At 41.3% G+C, this 25,261-nt stretch overlaps 1 long non-coding RNA gene across 1 annotated transcript in view; it reads right to left on the reverse strand.

Moving 5' to 3' along the window:
• Window positions 1-10,447: 10,447 nt before the first annotated feature.
• Window positions 10,448-25,261, reverse strand: part of LOC149122922 (uncharacterized) — a 38,127-nt gene continuing 23,313 nt past the window's right edge. Inside the window, exons 2-3 of the long non-coding RNA XR_016218678.1 lie at window positions 15,761-15,918; window positions 10,448-11,236 (exon numbers count right to left, since the gene is read on the reverse strand). This is a non-coding gene — a long non-coding RNA (uncharacterized LOC149122922). The remainder of the gene's footprint in view (window positions 11,237-15,760; window positions 15,919-25,261) is intronic.

A 25,261-nucleotide genomic window follows, 5' to 3' on the forward strand; every position in this document is an offset into this window, starting at 1 on the left:
ATACAAAATTGAAGGAATTAAGTAAAATAGAATACAATCAAGGGTGTATGGCAGAATTACAATGATAACATCAAGACAAATTTGTGACATGTGCGGTTAGGATAGTATAGAAAGGAAAAAGAGTTGGCAATGACTGTGAGGTTAAGGGCTAGAGGATGAAACAATTGATTGCATCCTTAACATATCTGGTTTATCCAGAACAAGGGAGGGGAAAAGGAATGTTGGTCCACAAAAGGCAGTGAAACTTTTAGTAATGGCTTAGAGTTCATTTCTCTGGAATCAGCTAGATATCAGTTCTAATCTGGATAGAGACTTACTTAACTTTTTCTTATTAATTTCTCCAGAGTGCTTTTTGAAGTCCCATAGCTTGTAAAAATCTTAATGTCAGCATGTTGTCTTATTGGACATAAAGGCAGACACAATCCTTTGTAATCTGTCTAAAGAGATGGATGATAAACAAAGTGACCATGATCACTAAGCAAAGGAAATGTAAATATGAATGCTTCATTTTTGTTCATTTCACCATAGTAACTTCTATACATTGCACAAATTGGCTAGAAGAAATTATCATAATCAATTCGTTAACTTCAGCTGTAGCTGAGAATAGGTAAAATTGTTGAATGGTACAGCCAGGCATTCCCAGTCACAAAGAGAAAATTCTGCAGTCCTCCATAATAAAATGAAAGTGAATGACAGCTAAACATAAACAAAAGCATTTTTAGATAGCATTTCACTGTGTGAAGCTTTATGTTGAAGATTGTTTGGTTAATCCTCACAACAGATTTATGCTTATTGCCCCATTTTATAGAAAAGGAAATTGAAGCTTAGAGAGTCCAAGAGTCTAGGTAAATGAAAGCACAAATGAAATAGTCTTAGCCACAGCAAGCATATGTTCCTAACCATGTAGCCATCAGAGATGTTTAACTGAGATAAAGTGAATGGCGTGGGGAAGAAATACAAATATAGCAGTGACTGTAAGGGAGCAGGCATTTAGGCTGGTGGATGTAAAGCCTACACTTCACGTTGGATCATCTGGATTTAATTCTCGGCTCTGGCTCCTGATTCCAGCTTCTTGCCAATGCAGAAATGGGAGACAGCTATTATGGCTCAAGTTATTGTGTTCCTGCCAACCATGTGGGAGACTTGAATTGATTTCTCAACTCCCAGACTCAGCCCTGGTCCAGCCCTAGCAGTTGCAGGCATTTAGGGAGTGAATCAGCAGGTAGGGGTGCCCTGCTTCTCTCTTTCTTAAATAAATTAATCAAATAAAACATTTAAAATGCACATTTAAAACTCCATCACTATAACAAATGTGCTGTTTTCAAGGCTTTCCCTACTCTCCAATCCTTGTGCATTTCACACATGAACTTTTCATCATCTCAGTGAGGAAAGAGATACTGCATCATAATGTGCATTTGCTCTGCTCCTGAGCACTCATGATTTCCACTTTGCAGCTGGGAAACACTCCATCAGGCTGTCCCCATTCTCCCCTCATTATTCCCCTCTGTTGAACATTTAAGATTTTCTTGAATTTGTATTATTGGAAGCAATAGCAAGAGAGTACTTTTGAAGAAAGTAATCTCCTTTTGAATAGATTCCTTAGTTGAAAGTTTGAGAAACAGAATTACTGGATAAAAATATTTTCTTTGGCAGGTCAGCCGTTATGTCTCTATTAATCTTCCATGGCTCTTCTTCACCCCTAGCATAGGAGCTAATTTTAAGCAACAGCTTTGGCATGTACTTCATGCCTGTTTCTGATAAATAGTGATTTATGTAGAAGGTAGGTATAATTGGAGGAATTATTTATGACTGCAGAATACAAAACTTAAAATTTTCTATATATTTCTCAATCATCAATGCCTTAGGCAGCATTTTTCCCTGGAAAAGCATTGGTATATCCAAAAATATTTATTCCGTGGCCCCTGTACTCCCTTGCCATTGGATTTTTGCTAATGTAGCAGGTGAGAGCCATCGACCAGAGCAATGATGAAGAGGAGTCCAACTGGCAGAGGAAGCACCAAGGAGTCAGTCTGCTCAAGAGGTAATAAAGAAAATGATAATTTTTAGAAAAAAAAATGCAACACAGTAGATCTACATGTGGACTTTCCATTTGGAAGACTTAATATAGGGTTTTAGGATTTATTTTGTTGAATTTTCTATGGAAGATTTTGCTTCATCCCAGTGAGAAGAGTATGTGACATCCTTCATGCTATTTTATCACCAGCATTAAAAGGGAGAATAATTGAAACATGTGTGCTAGGGTTGTAGGAAGTCCTAAGGATCTATATCATGTTCGTCATCTGGCTCCTGCACAGTTAGAAATGTTCTACATGGGGCCGGCGCTACGGCTCACTTGGCTAATCCTCTGACTGTGGCACAGGCACCGGGTTCTAGTCCTGGTCGGGGTGCCGGATTCTGCCGGGTTGCTCCTCTTCCAGTCCAGATCTCTGCTGTGGCCTGGGAAGACAGTGGAGGGTGGCCCAAGTGCTTGGGCACTGCACCTGCATGGGAAACCGGGAGGAAGCACCTGGCTCCTGGCTTCAGATTGCTGCTGTGAGCCAGCCGCAGCGCGCCAGCCATAGCAGCAGTTTGGGAGGTGAACCAACGGAAGAAAGACCTTTCTCTCTGTCTTTCTCTCTCACTGTCTAACTCTGCCTGTCAAAAAAAAAAAAAAAAAAAAAAAAAAAAAGAAAGAAAGAAAGAAAGAAAAAAAAAGAAATGTTCTACATGGATCCCAACTGAAGCGGAAGCGAAAGAGTTGAAATTGTGCTTCCCAGTGACTTTCCTTCAATCTAATCTTGATGCTTACAAGCATATTCTTATAATAAGAAAATGGCAATAAAACACACCTCTGCTTAGAAAATACAACTGTGGATTCCTTTTGGTTGTCATGCTTGTGACTAGCCTCTGTAGACCTACAAATACAAAAAGGAAAGCCATTTCCTTTTGTGTATTAGGTATTTAGGCTAATACTTCATACCTTCAGCATGGAAATCAAAATGTAGGGTTGACTGAACACTAGTAATGTCTACTTGCAGCCAAAATGCAAATTCTAGGTTGATTTCTCCCTAAATCCTTGTATATAGCTGAAGACTTATCCTGTATCTGCTTCTCTCTTGAAACATTTTTGCTTGCTTCCTCATAATCCATCCTCTAATGGCTCAAGTGCTTGGGCCCTGCACCCGCATGGGAGACCAAGAGGAAGAGCCTGGCACCTGGCTTTGGATTGGTGCAGTGCACTGGCTGTAGCAGCCATTTAGAGGGTGAACCAACAGAAGGAAGACCTTTCTCTCTATCTCTCTCTCTCACTGTCTAACTCTGCTTGACAAAAAAAAAAAAAAAAAAAAAAAAAAAAAAAAAAAATAATCCATCCTCTAACTGATTTTCTGAGTTTTTTTGTTGGTTTGTTGGTTGCTTGGTTTACTCATTCACATAAAGTGGTTCCTGCCATTTCTATTCTTTGGCACCTGTAGTTGGTCATTGCTACTGTTTTGAATATCTTTTGCACCGCCCACCACCACCAAAGAATGGACACATGTGCTATATGGATCAGTGCTTCCTCTTGACTATTCAACAAAAGCCTCCCTGAGAGGTTGCTAAGCAAACAGACATCAACAAGAGAAGAGTGGCCCATTCTCCAGAGAGCCTGACGGAAGTCATACTCCCAAGTCAGGAAAAGAAAAGGGGGACAGGGACTTGGGGGACTTGGAGAAAGGTGCAGCCTTCGAGTCCCGACAGGAAGCACTGACATATGGAAATTGAATCAAAGGGGATCATTAAGTTGTCCTATTGTTTGAGCAACAAAATCCCAGATCTTAAGTAATGTGATACTTTGACCCCAATTTGAGTGAAATCAAAAGTAATAGGTGATGGCAATAGTGGTGAATAAAAAACACTGTGGAATGAATGCAAATTCATGGCATAGTAAAAATGAAGGGGGGATTGACTTTTATTTTAACTGAGGGGTACAGACAAACCCTTCACCCAAGAGTCATGCCTTGAGTTTTGGGAGATTTATTTCCATGAAGATTTTGAGTCCTCTCAGATCATGCAATCATTTTGACTAGAATAGAGATGAATGCAATTAAGGGCTGGAGAAGTCAAATTATATAGAATGAGAAGTGAGTAGAAAAAAATCTAGGGAACTTGTTGATCATGACATGGACAGTAATAATAGCTATTCTACAGTAGAGCTTCAAGGAATCAGAGGTGTGGGTTTAACATCTCTAGATACTGCTGCAAAGGGAATCCTTTGAGTGGGGCAGTAGATGGAAACCTGTAAGCAGTGAGAGTCAGGGAACACAGCCCAGGCTCCAGCAGTGCCCTTCCCAGAGGCAAGGTTTCCTAAAAATTAATGGAAGGAGGTTTTCTCCATGCCCTGACATCACTCAGATCAGTCTCTATTTCTTGGAACCTGAAGGTGTGCTGTGGTCCTGCCCCATACATGGCCAGTTACGCTTCCCTCAAATCAAAGATGCGCTCCAATTTTCAGAAACTTACAGTCCGGCCGTCCTGAAAGAGGAAAGAAGGCGGCAACAATGGTAAAGCAGAAGGTACGTTCAGATATGCGAGGTTGGAGAGACGCCTCAAGCTTGACTCTTGAAGCTCTGCATTCTCTGTTAAAAACAACAGCACACCGGAAGTCCAGGAGCTGCCCTGGAGAAACGGATCCTTTCGCTGGCATTTTGATCTCTCTGAGTTTTAGTTTCATTTTCAGTGATTTCTTGGGTGAGTAAAATACCATTTCACTCAAGAGTTAAAAGGGGTCAGTTTGGGTCCTGTCAGGGGGTGTTTGGATCTTTCTTTCTGACCTGGAATTAGTGTATGTGCGTCTGAGTGCCACTCAATCCGCCCCACGCACCATGAAATATGTTTTCCGCTACGATGAGATTGCTGGCAGCGCATAAAACAAATGGACTAGGTCAGAAACAGCCTGACTCCACCTTGAAATGTGCGTGTTTGTTACTTTGGAGAGTACTTCCAGAACTTCTTCCTTTAAGATGGTTCTTACCACCGCAGCTTCTGTCTGTAAATGCTACTTGTCGGCTCAGTCCATCCGTATCACAGCGTTTGGGATGAGTTCTACATCAGAGGCCCCAGTACACAGGTGAGAAAACTGAGACTCAAAGCCTGCATGCTTCTGCCCCCGTCACAGGCTGGCAGGTGGCTAAGCTGGGGTACCAGCCGTGTGTCTGGGCCCACAAGTCTTTGCTTTATACATTCTGCCACTCATGACATGTTTGACTAAAAACTGCCTCAGTTAGGGTTTGGGTCCAATTGCTCACAGGTACAAATCCAAGTGATTACAGCTTAGAGAAAACAGCCACTTATTTTCCTCCCAAATGATTATAAATTCAGAGCCACACAGTCCAGAACTGGTGGAAGAGAAATCCTGCTTTGTGCACTGATGAGGCATCTGAAGCTAGAGCACCTCCCAGCTATCATGGCTGCAACCTAGATTGTGCACAGGGGGAGATGCGGGACTCACCTCAGGGGAGTGAAGTGTTTTCCAGAAATTACCAGAAACATGTTTCAAGTGGTCAATTCTAGTCACCTAGCCTCCCTAGAAATAGCATTTTCAAAATGTATTGCTTTGGGTGGGGGGGAGAGGTAGAAAGCGGGGAAAAAAAAAAAAAAAAAAAAAAAACAGAAGAAGATGGAGGAGAGGGAGGAGAGGAAGGAAGAGGGACAGAGAGACAGGTGGAGACAGAAACAGAGAAAGACAAAGCTCACATTTGCTGACTCACTGCTCCAAGTGCCCACAACAGCCAGAATTGAACGAGGATAAAACCAGAGACTCAGAACTCTATCCAGGTCTCCTCACACAGGAGCAGGAGCCCAGTTCCCGGATCCTTACTGCTGCCTCCCAGAGCCTGCTTTAGCAGGAAGCTGGAATCCAGAGCCAGACCTGGCAGTGGAACCTGGACACTCTGACTTTGGATGTGGATGTCTTCACTGGCATCTTAACTGCCGGCCAACACCTGAGTCATGTAGTTTTCATCTGATGATGCTGTGCCCCCAACAAAATGGAAAATCATTCAGAAAGAAGGAAAGGAGAAATGGAGTTTGCATCAACAGCAGAGGTATCTGTCTCCACAAACACCTACATCTCCCTTTCAAAAAAAAAAAAAATCAAATGTTTCCTTAGGAGCATTTTTGTTCCAGTGTGTATCCCTCTCGGAGTACAGCATGACACATGCTGACTGCCCTCAGCCCTGTTGGCTGACGTGACCCAGCTATGTGAGCACGGTCCTGTCCACTGGATGAACTCACCATTTAGAGTTAGTGTTACATTCGAAGTGTTACATGTTCTAAAGATCTGGTGTTCTTCTAGTCTATCCAGAACCACATTGGGTAAAGTTACTAAAACAGTTTTCTAGGATGGGATGACAGTGACTGCATGTAAAGATCAACAATTTGTATGCAGAAAGGCCACCAAAAGGGACACTGTTTCAGGCATCCGATATTTGAGGCAATTACAGAATGTTTTGAAAGTTGGACACTGACTCTGTCACCTGAGACATTTGTCTCCTTGTGTGTTACTCGTCTCAACACTACTGATTCACACTATTCACCCTCCTGCTTGGCAGTGGAAATTAAATAACCTGTGATTCACCGTCTCAGCCTTGGAGAAGAGAAGTACAATGAAAGAAGTTTAAAATGTGTTTCTAATTTTCCTTGGCCACCTCTTCCTGTCTGCTAATCCCCTCTTCTAGGCCATAGGATTTTACAAGTGACTTGGTGTTGTCATGTCTTACCAGGCCCATGGAGACAATCAAAAGGGATTGCACTGAAATTGTCCCAGCCACACATCAGCTAATTCATTCCAGATTGGACACAAACAATCCAGAACTCGCACTCAGAAGAGGACGTCATTGCTAACACAGGGGCAAGGTGTGGTGGGACATTTAGGGGGTGACCCAACAGATGGAAGATCTCTCTCTCTCTCTTTCTCTCCCTATCTCTGCCTCTCTGTGTCACTCTGCCTTTCAAAAAAAAAAAAGGTACACTTTTTTTTTTTTTTAAATGGAGGCATTGAAAGAAGCTTACAAAAGGGGGAACAATGGCTGGGAGATGTTATGGTGATGAATATTTAATGAATATCAGATCTAATGCCTTTCTATAGCGTTGCCATTAATACAAAACATTAGCTCTCAGATATGAAAAGAATACACACACAAACACACACAAACACACACACCTTAACATAATCATAGGTGTATGCTGTGCCGGAAACCATAGTGCATAAAACCTGAAAATAAACATTGACAATGTTAGATGACAATACAAATGTTAATAAAAATAACACACCTTAGGGCCTGTGAGTGCATACCCATTCATTTCTACACTTCAATAGCACATTTTCTGGAGATTTTGCTGCTTTTCACTTTCTTGCTGCAGATGCCATGAGAATTGTGGGTTCTGTAGCTACTTGAAGAAATACAAGCAGAAAGAGGAATAAGAAAATTTTATCGTCCTCTGTTGTGAGAAGTTGAAGATCAATGTAACAGGTGAGTATGCATTTGCAGGTGGTTTGCCTATTCTCCATGGTTGTGTTCAAGATTTTCCTTTCTTTAGTGTTCTGAAGTTTTACTACACGTCCGGTGTAGCACTCATTCTGATTTATTGCGTTTCATTCTCATGCTCGCCAGTAGCACTCCTTTGTGAGATGCCAAAGCGTTGTTTTTTCCCTAACACTGCCCCTACTCCTGTCGCTGTCACTGTACTTCCTCAGGTCCTCACACTCTCCATCTCTTTTTTCACCCTGGATTTTAGACATGCATAATCCAATAAAGTCAATAATGCACATTTTGCTCATGTCAACTTGTTATTAACTCCATTGAATGCTATTTTTTATTCTAGGGATTAAATTTTACAATTGTAATTTTGCTTTGTACTTTCTGCCTACATTTTGCATACTAGCGGTGTTTGGTTGGTCTGCCATTTTATTCCTTACTTATATGTTTTGAAACTATGTTAACTATGTTTAAAATTTTAAGCACCATTGTTTATTTACTGGGGCCCCAAACCTTGTTTGTTGTGTTTCCTAACCTAAGTGGAGTTTTAGGTGGGGCTGCCATCATGGTGCAGAGGGTTAGTCCACTGTTTGCAGCATCCCACATTGGAGTGCCAGTTTGAGTCCCAGCTTCCCCGTTTCTGGTCCTGATCACTGCTAATGTGTGTGGGAAAGCAATAGAAGATGTACCAAGGGCTTGGTCCCCTGCCATCCATGTAGGAGACCTGGATGGAGCTCCTCATTCCTACCATCAGCCTGGACTGACTCCAATCATTGTGGCCATTTCAGCAATAAACCAGCAGATGAAAGATATTTCTCTCTATCTCTCTGAGCTGAGCTCTGGCATTTCAAATAAATAAATAAGCATTTAAATTTTTCATTCTGTTTGAAATGCAGAGAATGAGAGAGATTAAGGGAGCAGGGAGAGAGAGAGGGAGGAGAAAGATTTCCCATCCACTGGTTCATTCCTCGGATGACTGCCACAGCTAGCCCTGGGCTAGACTGGTGTCAGGAGCCAAAAATTTCACCCAGAATTCCCAGATAGTGGCAGGGACCCAAGTACTTGAGCCGTCACCTGCTGCCTCCGAGGAAGCACATTAGCAGGAAACTGGAATTAGGAGTGGAGCCAGAACTCAACCCCAGGCTCAAGTACAGGATTTAGGCATCCCAACTATCAGAGCAGAAAATGCCTGTCCCACTAGGAGAGTTTTGTTTATCTATTTTGTTATTGTTTTCAAATTGTGGACTCAATTTCAACAAGAATTATTTTATCCTCCTGTGGGATTTTATAACAAAGTCATTTTCAAGTTTTAGTTTCTCAGAAATGGAAGATGGAGACATAAGACTTAGTTGTTTCCTGAAAGGAAAAATAAGTAAAATTGGTCTAGATGATTTTTCTTTAGAGGTTGGTTGATGCCAGTCAATTCCGCTGTTCACCCTAATGGTAGAGCAATTACATGAAAATTGGAATTGGATTTTCTCGGTCCATTCACACTGCTATCACCAAATATTGTAGAATGTGTGGCTTCTGAAAGTCATACATTGATTCTTTACAGTTCTGGAGACTGGAAGCCAGGAACCCAAGACCAGCAGGTGCATTTCTGGTGAGCACTTACTTATCGGCTCATACCAGACCCTTATTGACTTGTTGTCACAACGCAGAAGCAGAACTGAGCTCCTGGAGACTCCTTTGTAGAAACACGAACCACACTCGCAAGATTTCTACTCTCAGGATCTAATCAGCTCCCCCAAGGCCTCACCTGCTAAAACCTTTATTTTCTGTGCTAGGATTTCAACATAGGAATTTGGGGAGGACACGAAAATTGAGAACATAGCAAAATCACTGCCCTCCCTGCTCAGCTAAGAGTAGGACAAAATATAAAGTCTTTTCATATCCAACCAAGGCTTCGTAGAGACTGGATAGAGCCCCACCACCTCATTTGTCTCTGTTGGGCACAGAATTAAGATATAATTCAAAATGTGTTGGCATCCTGGTAGATGCCCCCTATGAACTGATCTTCATCGATGGAATCACAATGAAGTGATAAGTCATGGCAACTCGAAGCATGAGGTCCTCCCGTGTGTTTCTCTCCACATCCCAGCTCCCATGAATATTTATGAAGGGCCAAAGTCTTCTATGCACCATCATAACCCCATTTCAGTGTGTCCAGTATGTAAGCTAGAGCACGTGGCTTCCCCATGTCCCTGAGGTGTGGGGGCTGTTTATTACTGTTTATTACTGCAGCATAGCCGTGCTGAACCTTACCTACTCACTGGGCCTGCAGGGCCTTCCATGACCTGCTTCTTGCCTACTCTCCCAAGCCCAGGGTACACCATTTCCACACTGGCATTCTAACCTCAACACACCAGCCTCCTCTGGTTCCTGATAAAGAAAGCTGTAGTGGCTGCTCTGGGACTTTCGCACGTGTTGTTCCCTGCCAGGCACTTTCTTCACATAGGCATTCCTTGACAACATCACACTCACCTTTCAGACTATTCACCATGGTATTCCTTGGGAGGCTGTCCCTTTTCCCCTATCCTTAGTTATACACTTCCATTGTTCATCTTGCTCAATATTTAATTATTATGTAGTTGTTTGTATAATACCTCTCTCCCCTCATGCCTGCATTCTCTAGATGTGCAAGGGAAGAACTGCTCATTCCTATTTGCATGACACAAGATAGGAGCCCAATATACACATTTGCTAATAATGAATGCTCTGCATAGTTTGAATTTTTGCACTTTTTACGACCCTAAATGAGGAACTTCTGTTGTGCATTGTTTTGTGAACTGTGATGTGAAAAGTATTATGGGAGTGGATAATCTGAGTAAGATAGTGTAGTAAGGACATTATCTTTACTAATTATATATAATAATGAAGCTGCATTATCCTGAAGACACGCCCAGAAGTGTTCTTTCAGCAGGTGATGGGTGATAATAATAGCTTTATTCATAGTGTTCCCTGAAAAGACAAAAACAATCACGCACACATATAATGCATAAATATGACTTCTACAAAGTATATTTCACTGTTGGGTATAGACATTATTTCCTCTCTCATGTCATGAGAAATTTGAGAACTGAGTTTTTAGAACAGCTTTTCTTCATGTTCCTAGAAATTATCAACATGATATCAATACGTTTGATGAAAAGCAAATGAATGGCTAAATGAATTCATTTCACCTGACTCACGTATGCTCATAGGTGGTGACCTCGACACAAATCAAGGATGAATGATGTGAACTGAAGTCCAAAACCTATTTTAGTTAAGAAAAGATTTATATTGTAGGCTCCTAGAAGAATAAATTGATCGAATAGGTAAAGAAGGAACAAGTTCCTGAGACTCTGAGTCAAGTCATAACAAACACAAATGCCGATGAAGTGACGACACAGTGCATGGCCTGTTTGATAGTCTCATTACTGCTCCGAGAGTTCCATGGCTGGATTTACGCTACAGCCATTCCAAGCCAAACACAGACATCTTGACAATTGGTTTCAGTTTTGAGTGTAATTATGTCCCTCATTTATACATGCAAGATAATTCTGTTTAATCAGAAAACCATTGCTTGCTCACAACACATGTAAAACCAATTTTTCTAATGCCAGATCAGTTACGTCTGCCAATATTGAAAAAGAATACTCAACGAGGCCCAGATGATGTGAACCTTAAGGACTGATCAGGAAAGTGACTCAACGTGGCTCCACTCTGGCTTTTGGTCCCTTGAAGACAAAAGAAACAGACATACAAGAAATGGTCATCAAAGAGTTAAATCCAATGTTTGAAATACAAGTTTAATTAGCACTGGAGGATTCAAATTGAAAACCTAAAGTGCCAAATTCCCAAGTGGTTCAGAGAAGTCTTCTTGTGTGTGTGTGTGTGTGTGTGTGTAATAGTGGCTTACAGGTTACTCCGCATACCCCATCTCTCCCTGAGAAGTTGAAACCTCACACCCATTTGACACCCTGGGGGTGAAACTGATGGGTGGGTCTCACTGTGAAGAGCTAGAATTACTTCTCATTGTCGGGCTTCATTCCTGTGCAGGCTGTGGGCACTGAAGACAGAGGCTCAGGAGCCAGGAAGGAATCTCGCACATGGAGCAGAAGAGTGGACAGAGGATGAGCTTGCTGTCAGCTCAAGAGTTCGGACCTCCCACTGCACTCTGGCCACTGCCCTGGTCCCTGGCCTGCCCCATTCTGGGGCTGGATGAGGACCCGTCTGCAGAATATCCAACATCCAAGTGACAGCCAGAACAGAGACTCGGGCTCCCCTTAGGGGCTCTGCTCTCAGCAGGATGATCGCTTCCCGGAGCCTCAAAAAAGCTGACCCACTCCAGCTTTTAATTCATTATTCATCAATTTTCTTAGTCCACCTAAGGAAAAAAAAAAGTGATAGGGTTGCTGCTCAAATAAGTGTTGCGTGGGGGGAGGAGCGGGGAGAGTGGCATTCTGGAAAAAAAGGACAACCCTGTCAAAACATGACAGCCGATCCAATGCCTGTTTTATACTATTCATAGAAAATGCCAAACTCTGCAAATAGTAACCACATGTACATTGGCTTCCCAGCCTCAACGTTCTGCAAAATGAGGCGTTCTTTATTTTAGTGTGTCATCAAAAGCAGTGAAAATATCATTCTAGCCTTCCAGGCTTAACCCTGTGGGCTCGCGATGGCTCGAGGTTTAGTATGAAGCAGCCCTCGCACGCCCAGATAACAGGAGCCGCAGCACCAGCCCACACAGCTCCGCTGCACAGAAAGGCGATTCGATTCACAAATCTGTTACCCGGACATTTTTATTCATAGCCACAAGATCATTACCGCCACAAGCCCACAGCTGACGTTTGTCATCTTGCTTGCTCTGCCAAAGTCGGGATGAGGGGGGTGGGGGATGCATATAGCAGGCGGGAAAGGGCACGGATCAGGCAATCTTAAGACCTTTGCTGGTCCAGGCGCCCCTGGCTGGTGCCTTCCAGGTTTCTCCTGAATGCATCCAGACTGGCTTTTTAACTCCAATCTGCGGTGCCAATTGTCCTTTCTCTGTGCCTGGCTGCTATTCCCTTGCACTAACATTGACGAGAGCCAGTGCCCAGAACTGAACAGGGAATGAAGGTTTGTGCATAGCAGACGTTAAGTCAGCAGCAACCAGCTGGCGCGAAGGCTGGGCCCTGTGCTTGCCCAGGAGTGCTTCTAGTGCCTTCCACATGACCACTGGTTCTGAAGGGGCCTCCTGTTTATCTTCTGCTCCTTAACAAACAGTCTCTGCAGCGGCTGCAGTAAATCTCTTTCAGTCTGGAAGCTTCAGCCCTGGGGTGTTTGTCCTTTTTTTTTTTTTTCTCTCTCCCAGGGCTGGCTAGCTTCTGCCTCCTGGCTCTGCTTGTGCTCTGTCTTGGACAATTATTTCAAAATGTCTGTACTCGGCCTCTTGATGAAAAACAAGAGATCCCCTAAAGTGCGAGGAAACTTTTCTCTCTTTCCATCTAGACAGCCATGCATGGCAGGGCTGCGTGCGCTGGGGAATCGGCATCCGCCTGCTCTGTTTCCCACCCGAAGGGGAGATAATAAATGGCAGGGGCTTCAGCCTACAACCGTCAGGACACAGGGCCCAGCTTATCCTTTCTAGGGCAATAAATAAATGACGGAAGTTTTAGGCCCAGACTAGTGAATTGGTGGTTAAGCCTCAAGCTTTTATCTCTCTGACCCCTGTGTGAACTCAACCTTGGTTCCTAAGTGCAGGGCAGACAAAGTGGGGTGGGAGGAAGGTTCCTTATCGATGTGAACACCCCTTCCAGCCCAACAGAAAGAAATATGATGCCCTGTGTGTGCCTGTGACACGGGGGGCGAGGGGGTGGGGTGGGAAGGATTTGTACGAACCAAGTGAGAAGAGAGCTAAATACCAGCTATTATTTCTATGTGCCTGTCCCCTGGTTTGAGAGTTTCATGGAGAACCTATTAACTAATCCCACCGGCATTCATTGGGGGAGGAGTATGACATTTGTGGGCAAGGCTCTGTTCACACTGCGCAGATATGGGCTTAAAATAACAAACTGTTTAAAGATCTTGGAAATGAGGAATCCCAAAGGTGACACCAGCCCTGGTTAATACTTACTGAACCACAAATGTGCCAATTTCTGTGTTAAGGCACTTGGAATGCATTGCTTTATTTAATTCTCATAACAACCCTAGGAAGCAGGTCCAGTTTTTATTTGATTTTGTTTTAATTTAACAGATGAGGAAGCTGTGATTTGGAGAGGCTTTGTGACTCGTCTGAGTCTGTTTGCTTCGAGAATGCTGAAGTCAATATGAAAATCTCAGTCTGACTCCCTATCATATCATGTGTTTGAAGACAAGAGCTTGGAGCATGTGAGGTTCAGCAGTAGGAGAGATGAGGACCACATTCTTCAGGGAAATTTCATATGTTCTTCTGGCAATTCTGGACTCATTTGTGAGCTCGACGGGTTCTACTGTTTGACATTAAAATTGTATTTTCTCTATGTCCTTTTCTGAAACATGATACTGGCAATAATGCTCTCCAGTGCTCCTTGGTCCAGATGGCCTTCAAATGACTACAGGGACACCTGGCAGCTGTAAACCAGGCCCCTCAACAAGGTTACCAAAGCACCTTGTCATAGCACAGCTTCCAGTATTGCCAATGACATATGTGTTTTAGAGTGGTTCTATTTAATTAGGTAGTTGCACTGTTCTGAATAGGAACAGGGCAGCAGGGCAGGGAGTGGGCATTCAGGTTGTTTTATATTGGTTGTTATTGGTGGGTATCCCAGAAACGTTGGTCACGTGGGACAGAACACATGAGGAATGCCATCCATCTGTTTTGGGCTTAATACTGGGGAACAAGTAAGTATTTCAGGCATTTGTATGTGTGCTTTATTTTTGCCAAGTAAGGACTAGGCTAACTCCACTATGGGAGGACGTCATCTCATAATCCTCGAGAGTTTCTTAAAAGTCGATCCACATTCTCCATCAGGCACACACAGGGGTGGGCATTTGGTATAGTGGTTTAGAGCTCACCTAGAAGGCCTGCACCCCACATTGTAGTGCTTGGGTCAACTTGTGGCTCCACTCCCAATTCCAGTTGCTGCTAATGTACATTTGGATGTTAAACCTCTGTTCATCTGTCTTTGTCTCTTTACCCTATGCCTTTTTTAATAAATAAAATAAATAAGAATTTTACAAATTACAGACCTATAGGTTCAGGCTGTGGTGAGTAGCTATGTGAGTAAGAGCAATGTCATTCTCCTGGCCAGCTCACCGTGCCTCAAAGAATACCATCTAGAAAAGAAGATCCAAGTCTCAGAGTCTTGGGAAGGGGTTCAGATTGTCTAAGGGCAATGGCTGAGACCTTGGAACATGCCCAGGGGTGTCACTGCTCAATAGAAAAACCCAACCCCTGTGTGCGCCTTGTCCATTTCATCTGCACTTCCTCTGCTCCAGCTACATCACCCCTTGCCATGCTTCCCATTATAATGTCCTGGGTTGTGACTTTTTATATATCTTAACTGAAGGTTCCTGTCTAATTTTCTTCTAGAATATGGGTCAAGACCCGTGTCTTCCCAGTGCAGGAGTCGTTTCATCGCTAGGAAGCAGCCAGCTACGATGGGAAGTACAACCATGTTATCAACTACGCTTCAGTTGAAAGCCTGAAGTCGCAGTTCTGTAACGTCCTGTTTTGTGTCCTTTGCCAAGTTTTCTAATGATATAAATACTCTATCCCCCCTTCTGACGAGGGCATGGGGAAATGGAAATTGCATATATAGCAGAAGGCATGGACAGGACTGCTTGTAGTGGATTCTCTTGAACTCGCCTCTTCACTATCTCTGTGCAGAGCTTACACAGACAATTTGTTTTGTTCTCCATGTCTTCCACAATTGAGATACAAACCCTTTCTCTCCTATACCATTTAGTATAAAAATCAAGCATTAAATAAACACTTTGTGGATGAACAGATGCAAGAATTAACCGAGAAATCCCTGCATAGACGCATGTACAGCTTTAAACAATGTGCTCACAGGTGACCTCCCCTGGAGACAGAGTAGAAGACTGAAGATCCTCTTGGGGACTTGTCTTCACATTTCAGCTACTTCCTGTAGTGATAATAGTATAATTAATTTGTGTGGAAACTTTCTTTTAAAAAGCTTTAGTGCGTAATTATGGGCGAAATAAATTTACGGGGAATTGAGCAGGGCCTAGAAGTGTGAAAGTATTTATCTTGAAGGTTTTTACTCCCCCCTTACCCTGGGCAGATATTAGTCATGTAGAACAGCTCTGGGTCAGGAAGCTGAGGATTTGAAGTGAGTTCGAAGCAGCTGACCCGTGTTGGAAACCCAAGCCCAAGCTGTGAGCGTCACCTAGACAAGCTCTGAGGACTTCATTCTGGTTCTTTTTCTGGACTCTAGAAGAACAGAGGTCATTGTCATTTATTATTGCCAAGACATAAATGTCTAATAAAAATAACTTGATTATGAGCATTTTTATTTCAAGATTTAAACAACATCCAGGCAGAGACTTTGAGATCCCTTACTCTGAGTGTACTCCCCGTTTTCCTGGCAGTGTATTTCCATGTTTCCTTGAAAAGTCACTCAAGAGTATTTTAAGTAACATTTTGAAACCTCCCCTCTGTTTTTAAGAAAAAATGAAAATCCTAAAGTTGTTGAGGATAAATGAGATTGGTTTCTGGCTCCTGTAAAAAATCGGGGATGATGTTTAACAACAGAAACCAAATGGGAGTGCTCAGTTTAAATTCCACCCAGCCATGTCAGCAGCCAAGATCCTGGGAAGTTCTTCATCGTACCAGGCAGGCAGCAGCAGGTTCAGCGACTGCATGGGGTTTTTGGAACCCATGGACAATCTGCAGCTAGCAAGAAACTATGGAACGGAGGACAATCGGGTGCACACCAGCTCTGTCTGTCTGTCTGTCTGTCTCTCTCTCTCTCTCTCACACACACACACACACACACACTCCTTCCCCTACCCTTTTGGGGCCTCATCGTGGTGGGCAGGAATGGAGTTACAGAACAAGCTAGGTTTCAAAATCCTTTTTCCCTGGGTCACACCGTCACCTTTTGCTTGTGCCAAGGTCCTCCCCAGAATGACTGTGCAAAGGAACTAAAATTTATTTTTACACAGCCGTAAAACCCTGACATTCCGTGTTTACAGAGATTGTTTATTCAGAAAATTAATCAGTTACGGTTTTAAATTTTAATTAAAGAATGTTTTCCGGTGTTATTGCAAAACAGACAAAAGCCCATAAAACGTATATTTGACTGCTGTTGTGTGTTGTTTTTGGATCAAGACACAGTCTTGAGATCAATCATGCATCATATTTTTGTGAACTTTCCTTTTAACAGAACAACCTTCACATAAATTAAGTTCATTAAAAAATATCCATCAAAATAAAAGTCGTTCTGAGAAACCGCTGTCTGGCATTTCCTTTCCTTTGCTTTCTTTCTTGGTATTTTTTGTGATCAGCAGCAAACTACTTTGTACTTGTTCTGTAAATAAAAGTGGGGTGGGAGTAAAACAGACGTTAGTTGTGCAATTGACTTGTGTTTGCCAATGATCCAGAAGCAACTTCGTGGGAAGTTACACATTTTACTCACATTTTGGTCAAGAGAGAATTATTGGTTCAATGAACATTGGCATGGTGGAAACATTTTTGTTCCAGATGGTGATGCATACTGGGCAGATTTTTAAAAATTTATCTTGATTTTTCTGTTTCTATTTTTTTCTTTACCATTTTTTTCTAATTATAAAGGGAATACATGATCCTGATACAAGGATGGAGAAAAGGTGTACATAATTGAAGAGTTTTTAATACTGTGTTAATAAATACTGTTAAAATGCTTCTCTATTTTTGTCAACATATCTACTAAAATCATTTATATATTTATTAGCACAGAGCCCTTAAAAATGCCAAATGACACATGAAATGTGCATAATCCGTGTCTACCAAGGGCTCCAAATCCAGTGCTAAAACTGTTGAAAATAGTTATTATGAAAATTGTCTTGAATTAAGAGAATATATACTAGCAAATACAAGTTGTAGCATATTGACTATAAATAGATTTATTGCCGACTACAAGAAAGCAAAATTAGAATATTATATTTTCAGATATTATGTAATGTTTGATGAATTAAGGTTGTCCACCTAACGCTGTAAATGCACTGGGGCTCTTCCCGGGTCTCCACATCAAGCACAACCTCATTCTGTCTAATCACAGTCTAGGGTCTTACTGGATGAATGCCCTAGTCATGGCAATTGGTTGTTCCCAATTCTGTATTCTTACAATGATGCTACAGTGAACATATTTATGTACTTTGGGTTGCTTTAAATAGGCTATATTGTTTAAGGTTTTTTGCTGAATAAACTGTTAGAATTATAATCCATAAGTTAAAAAGTTAAGAGCATTTTATTTATATTTAATTTCATTTTTCACAAAGCAGTATCACACATACTTTTTTGAGAGAGTTACAGATAGAGAGAGGAAAAGGCATAGAGAGTGAGGTCTTCCATCTGCTGGCTCACTCCCCCAGTGGCCACCATAGCTAGGGTTGGGGCATGCTAAAGCCAGAAGCCAAGAGCTTCATCTGGGTTTCCCACACGGGGGCAGAGGCCCAAGCACTTGGGCCATCTTCTGATTTCCCAGGCCACAGCATAGAGCTGGATCATAAGAGGAGCAGCAAGGACTCAAATTGGTACCCAATTGGGATGCCAGTGCCACCAGCGGAGGCCTAGCCCACTATGCCAAAGCGCCAGCCCTAGCACATACTTTTATAATGAAAAAAGAAACCTTAACACCAAAAAGTTCATAAGAAAAAATTTAGTATTTTCCTGACTTACCACTTTTCAAAACCTCGTTCCTCGTCCCAGAAGTATCTGCCATGTTGTGTAATTCTTTCCTCCAGTATTCAGCAGCATGTTTTAACTTTTTAATAATATTTTTAATTTAACAATTTGAAGGGCAGAAAGACAGAGACAGGCAGAGACATATCCTGTCTGCTGGCTTACTCCTCAAATACCCAAAACACTGAGGCTGTGCCAGGTCAAAACCAGGATCCAGGAACCCAATCTAGGTCTCCTGTATGGATGACAAGAATCCAACTACTTGAGCCATCACTTCCTGCCTCCAAAATGTGCATTAGCAGGAAAGTGGAACTGTTTTTTAATTTAATTAATTTTATTTTATTTTATTTTTATTTTTTGACAGGCAGAGTGGCAGTGAGAGAGAGAGAGAGAGAGACAGAGAGAAAGGTCTTCCTTTGCCGTTGGTTCACCCTTCAATGGCCTCCAAGGCCGGCGCGCTGCGGCCAGAGCGCTGCGGCCGGCGCACCGCGCTGATCCGATGGCAGGAGCCAGGTACTTACCCTGGTCTCCCATGGGGTGCAGGGCCCAAGTACTTGGGCCATCCTCCACTGCACTCCCGGGCCACAGCAGAGAGCTGGCCTGGAAGAGGGGCAACCGGGACAGAATCGGGCGCCCCGGCCGGGACTAGAACCCGGTGTGCCGTTGCCGCAAGGTGGAGGATTAGCCTATTGAGCTGCGGCGCCAGCCTTTTTTTTTTTTTTTTATAAGGATCCAAATAAGGTTAATATATTAAGTCTTGCTAATATTCATTGTCCATTTTTCTTTCTGCGTCTTTGTATTTCTATGAAACTTAAAGAAAAATCATTCATGTGTTTCCCAGAAATCTGTATTTTTCTGATTGAATAGTTTAGGGAAGTTCACCATGCTTTTTTTGTTGTTATTGTTTGTATTTCCCATATCTTGGTGGTTAAATCTATAGTTTTGATCCGATTCATATGGCTTTCTTATTCTCTCTCCATCTACCTCCCACTTCCTTTTTTTCCTTCCTTTTATTATTTGTTAATTTTTTCTTTCTTTCAGAATGATTTTCTTTTTTTATTTTTTAAGATTTATTTATTTATTTGAAAGGCAGAGTTACAAAGAGGCACATCTTCTACTCCTTTCCCAGGCCATAATCAGAGAGCTGGATCTGAAGTGGAATAGCTGGGACACTAACCATCGCACATATGGGATGCTGACACTGGAGGTGGTGGCTTTACCTGCAATGCCACAGCACCCGGCCCCATCAAAATGATTTGTATATTATTCTGTAGTGTTCACAATTACAAATATTTAATTCCTAGACCATAAAATCCTTATGAATTGCAAAATGGAGATACTAATTTTTCATGTATTGAATACCACCATAAATAAACATCTCCTTTAATTGAATAATGAGTTGTTTGGTGGTATAGGTTTTGTAGGAAAGTAACTCAGGCTAAGTGGTTGATTCCTTTACTTTGCTAACGAGGTTTCAGATAAAGAGATGGTCTCTGCATTCTGCCAAGGTGACTTCATGCTGGTTGATAATTTTCATATTCTTAATGATTGCTGTATTTCTGCATCTTTTTGAAAAGAAAGTGTTATTTAGGCTCATGAGTCACTGTGACGTGACCCTCACAGTGTTCAGTATTTCCTGCTTATCTGGCATGACAAAATGCTCTAGAGTCATCTTGCATAGTTCCTGTCCCCGTCATGGGATCAGACATTTCTCCAGGGAGAGCTGGGTCCTTTCAGTACACTTAGAATGATCCGGGAGTGCTCATTGTTACTGGGCTGATCATTGTCTCGAGGCCTTTCCAGCATGAAACTAAGAATATGGTTAAGTATTAAAGTAGAATACAGTGTGATTTCATATTAATGCTTCCTACTCAAATTCAAGGTTATACCGCTTTTAGTTAATCTTTTAAAGTTCCTTCTTTTCCACACTGAGTATTCTGATTCTCAGTATCATAAACCATGACAGTTTTAGAATACACTTGCTTACTTTTCTTATTCTGTGTTACCGCCAGCCCTGTTTCAGGACAGCAATACCAATATGATCACCAAAAATCTGAGTCGAAACAGCAACATCTTTCTCACTGCAATTCTTTTTGTCCATAAGGTATTTCCCATTGTTATATTCAAATTTGTTTTATTTTAATAAAATATGTTCTTTCTGGAAGATTAATTAATCCAGGAATTTCTTTTAATTTCTTTTAAGAAAAGCTTCATAACCATTACTTTAAGAATTATTCTTCTAAAACTTTTAGGCATAACCAAAATCCTATTAAATTTTTTCAACAGATTCCCTGTTTATCAGAGGAAAGATTAGAAGCATCATAAGTGTCCCAAAATACAAAAGTTGGTAACTATGAAATTATAGTAACTGGCCGGCGCTGTGGCTCAATAGGCTAATCCTCTGCCTGCGGTGCCGGCACACAGGGTTCTAGTCCCGGTAGAGGTGCCTGATTCTGTCCCGGTTGCTCCTCTTCCAGTCCAGCTCTCTGCTGTGGACAGGGAGTGCAGTGGAGGATGGCCCAAGTCCTTGAGCCCTACACCAACATGGGAGACCAAGAGAAGCACCTGGCTCCTGGCTTCGGATCAGCGTGGTGCACCGGCCTTGGCAGCTATTGGAGGGTGAACCAATGGCAAAAAAGGAAGACCTTTCTCTCTGTCTCGATACTTGCATTTCTGTGGAAGGAGGAGGAAAGCAGTAACTGACATACACAAGGACAGAAAACCCAAAATTACCACCACAGAGCACTGAACAGTGAGCCAAGGCTATGTTTTTCTTTTTTAGTTAGTTAGTTTAATTAGTTAATTGATTTTAGTTAGTTTTTAGAAGATTCAATACAGGTTGTAGATATAGTTCTAACATAATGATATCCCCTTGATGAGGCAAGGGTGTCACAGATATGCAGCCTCCAGGACAAAGGTGCTCAGGTATAGTCTCAGTCAGCGGAGGGTGGCTGCACTAGGAAGTGTTTTTCTTTCTTTTGACTTTGAAATTCTTTTTCAGAAATGCTTTCAAGTGCAGGGAAAATTTAGAAGAATTCACACAAAGACACTCATATTCCCTTGACCCACATTCACCTGTTCTTCACACTTTACCCTGTTTTTTTTTTTTTTTTATACAAATAGCCTTTTCTCTATGATCTTCTCTTCTCCGTGCTTCTGTATTAAGGGATGTTGCTCAATATACAAATTCACAAAATTTCTTTCTGAACCATTTGAGGGTAAGTTATATACCTCATAACCAACTGTCTTTAAAAGATTATGTAAGTATTTTTAAAGGAGATTACATTACATAATTATAATTGGAGCCAGTGCTTTGGTTTAGCAGGTAAAGCCACCACCTGCAGTGCCAGCAACCCATATGGGCACTGGCTCGAGTCACAGGGAAAAGACAAAACAAAACAAAAAAGAAACCAATATGAATCTCCACAAATGCCAGATAATAAATGCAGTGATTCAAGAAACAAGAATAAGGAAGATAATATGCTGCCCCAGAAGAGCACAGCACTTCGATATTAGAATGTGAAGATGAAGAGATGAAGATGAAGATGAATGCCAGAAATAGAATTCAAAAATTTGATCATAGGATTGCTTAGAAGTAATCAGAAGCAAATCCACAAACTAATAAAATCCATATATGACATGAAATAAAATTTCTCCTATGAAATTTAGACCTTAGGGAGAAATCAAAATGAAATATTGCAAATGAATAATTCAATAGAACAAATTTAAAAATGCAGGGTGGAAAGCCTTAACAACAAACTTGAAGCAGAAGAAAGAATACTTGAGTTAGAAGACAAATTTCTGGAAATTTTACAGTCAGACCAAAAAGAGTGGGAAGGGGAGTGGGAAGGGGAAGGAATTAGAAAACTAAAAAATGTTTGGAGATATACGGGATACTATCAAATGACCAAACATACAGGTCTTAGGAGTTCCTGAAGGTGTGGAAAGGCCTTTTTAGTGAAATAATTACAGAAAACCTCCCTAATTCAGAGAAAGAAAGGGACGTTCAAGTACAAGAAACACATAGAACTCAGAAATGACCGGAAAAGATCTTCACCATGACACGTTGTATTCAAATTCTCCATAAATAATTCTAAAAAGTGCATGAGAGAAACACCAGGTTATTATCAGAGGATCTTCAATTAGACTCACAGCTGATTTTTCATCAGAAACCCTAAAGGCTAGGAGAGAATGGTCAGATATATTCCAAGTCTTAAGACAAAAAAAAAAGTCAACCCAGAATACTGTACCCTGAAAAGCTCTCATTTATGACTGAAGGTGAAATAAAAAGCTTCCATGACAAACAGAAATTGAAAGAATTTGTCATCTACATTCAGCCTTGCAAAAGACACTAGAATTGCTACTGACAGAAACATGGTCAGCACTGCCAAAGAAGGTGAAGGCAGCAAATCTCCCAGTAAAAGTATGAATGAAATCCCAAGTAAATAATAGGAATATTTATGGAAAAATGGCAGGGCAAAGTCCTTACTTATTAATAGTCACCTTGAATGTACATGGCCTCAACTCTCCACTTAAAAGATACATATTGACTGAATGGATTAAAAAACAAAACCCACCTATTTGTTGCCTACAAGAAACACATCTCATCAACAAAGATGCATGCTGACTGAAAATGAAAGGATGGAAAAAGATATTCAATACTAACAGAAACCAAAAATTAACTGGTGTTGCCATCATAATATCAGACAAAATAGACTTTAACACAAAGTTTATATCAATAGGTGCCTACATCAAGAAATTGGAAAGGCACCAAATAGATGAACTTTCAATTCATCTCAAGTATCTAGAAAATCTGCAGCAAACCAGACCCAAATCTAGTAGGAGAAGAGAAATAATTAAAATCAGAGAAGAAATCAACAGGATTGAATCCAAAAAAAATTACAAAAAATCAGCCAAATGGGGAGCTGGTTTTTCGAAAAAATAAACAAAATTGACACCCCATTGGCCCAACTAACTAAAAAAAGAAAAGACCCAAATCAATAAAATCAGAGATGAAAAAGGAAACGTAACAACAGACACCACAGAAATAAAAAGAATCATCAGAAATTACTACAAGGACTTGTATGCCAGCAAACAGGGAAACCTGTCAGAAATGGACAGATTCCTGGACACATGCAACCTACCTAAATTGAACCAGGAAGACATCAAAAACCTAAATAGACCCATAACTGAGACAGAAATTGAAACAGTAATAAAGGCCCTCCCAACAAAGAAAAGCCCAGGACCAGATGGATTCACTGCTGAATTCTACCAGACATTTAAAGAAGAACTAATTCCAATTCTTCTCAAACTATTCAGAACAATCGAAAAAGAGGGAATCCTCCCAAATTCTTTTTATGAAGCCAGCATCACCTTATTTCCTGAGCCGGAAAAAGATGCAGCATTGAAAGAGAATTACAGACCAATATCCCTGATGAACATAGATGCAAAAATCCTCAATAAAATTATGGCCAATAGAATGCAACAACACATCAGAAAGATCATCCACCCAGACCAAGTGGGATTTATCCCTGGTATGCAGGGATGGTTCAATGTTTGCAAAACAATCAACGTGATACACCACGTTAACAGACTGCAGAAGAAAAACCATATGATTATCTCAATAGATGCAGAGAAAGCATTTGATAAAATACAAGACCCTTTCATGATGAAAACTCTAAGCAAACTGGGTATGGAAGGAACATTCCTTAATACAATCAAAGCAATTAATAAAAAACCCACGGCCAACATCCTATTGAATGGGGAAAAGTTGGAAGCATTTCCACTGAGATCTGGTACCAGACAGGGATGCCCACTCTCACCACTGCTATTCAACATAGTTCTGGAAGTTTTAGCCAGAGCTATTAGGCAAGAAAAAGAAATTAAAGGGATACAAATTGGGAAGGAAGAACTCAAACTATCCCTCTTTGCAGATGATATGATTCTTTATTTAGGGGATCCAAAGAACTCTACTAAGAGACTATTGGAACTCATAGAAGAGTTTGGCAAAGTAGCAGGATATAAAATCAATGCACAAAAATCAACAGCCTTTGTATACACAGGCAATGCCACGGCTGAGGAAGAACTTCTAAGATCAATCCCATTCACAATAGCTACAAAACAATCAAATACCTTGGAATAAACTTAACCAAGGACGTTAAAGATCTCTACGATGAAAATTACAAAACCTTAAAGAAAGAAATAAAAGAGGATACCAAAAAATGGAAAAATCTTCCATGCTCATGGATTGGAAGAATCAATATCATCAAAATGTCCATTCTCCCAAAAGCAATTTACAGATTCAATGAGATACCAATCAAAATACCGAAGACCTTCTACTCAGATCTGGAAAAAATGATGCTGAAATTCATATGGAGACACAGGAGACCTCGAATAGCTAAAGCAGTCTTGTACAACAAAAACAAAGCTGGAGGCATCACAATACCAGATTTCAAGACATACTACAGGGCAGTTGTTATCAAAACAGCATGGTACTGGTACAGAAAAAGATAGATAGACCAATGGAACAGAATAGAAACACCAGACATCAATCCAAACATCTACAGCCAACTTATATTTGATCAAGGATCTAAAACCAATCCCTGGAGTAAGGACAGTATTTTCAATAAATGGTGCTGGGAAAACTGGATTTCCACATGCAGAATCATGAAGCAAGACCCCTACCTTTCACCTTACACAAAAATTCACTCAACATGGATTAAAGACTTAAATGTACGACCTGACACCATCAAATTATTAGAGAGCATTGGAGAAACCCTGCAAGATATAGGTACCAGCAAAGACTTCCTAGAAAAGACCCTGGAGGCGCAGGCAGTCAAAGCCAAAATTAACATTTGGGATTGCATCAAACTGAGAAGTTTCTGTACTGCAA

This window comes from Oryctolagus cuniculus, chromosome 12 (assembly GCF_051225735.1).
Source record: "Oryctolagus cuniculus isolate XC-2025 breed Fujian yellow rabbit chromosome 12, ASM5122573v1, whole genome shotgun sequence".
Classification (NCBI taxonomy): Eukaryota; Metazoa; Chordata; class Mammalia; order Lagomorpha; family Leporidae; genus Oryctolagus; species Oryctolagus cuniculus.